This window comes from Oryzias melastigma, linkage group LG8 (genome assembly GCF_002922805.2).
Source record: "Oryzias melastigma strain HK-1 linkage group LG8, ASM292280v2, whole genome shotgun sequence".
NCBI lineage: Eukaryota > Metazoa > Chordata > Actinopteri > Beloniformes > Adrianichthyidae > Oryzias > Oryzias melastigma.
The window spans coordinates 5,526,858-5,527,107 of NC_050519.1; positions in this window are offsets into that span (position 1 = coordinate 5,526,858).

A 250-nucleotide genomic window follows, 5' to 3' on the forward strand; every position below is an offset into this window, starting at 1 on the left:
TTTAAGTGCTCAACAAAACTGCTAAAATTGTTGCAAAGTTTAGATCAGTAAAATATTTCAGTTCAACTTTATAAATTGTGCATATTTAATTAGCAAATGAAAAAAGAAAATGAAAACAGTCAAAACAGTCTCGAGTGCCAACATACCCTGCTCATGTTCTTATTGGCTGGACACACCTGGACCCGGTAATCAGTCCCTATGGTTCAGGTATCAAAGGCATAAAGCTAAAACATTATAAAACAAATACAAG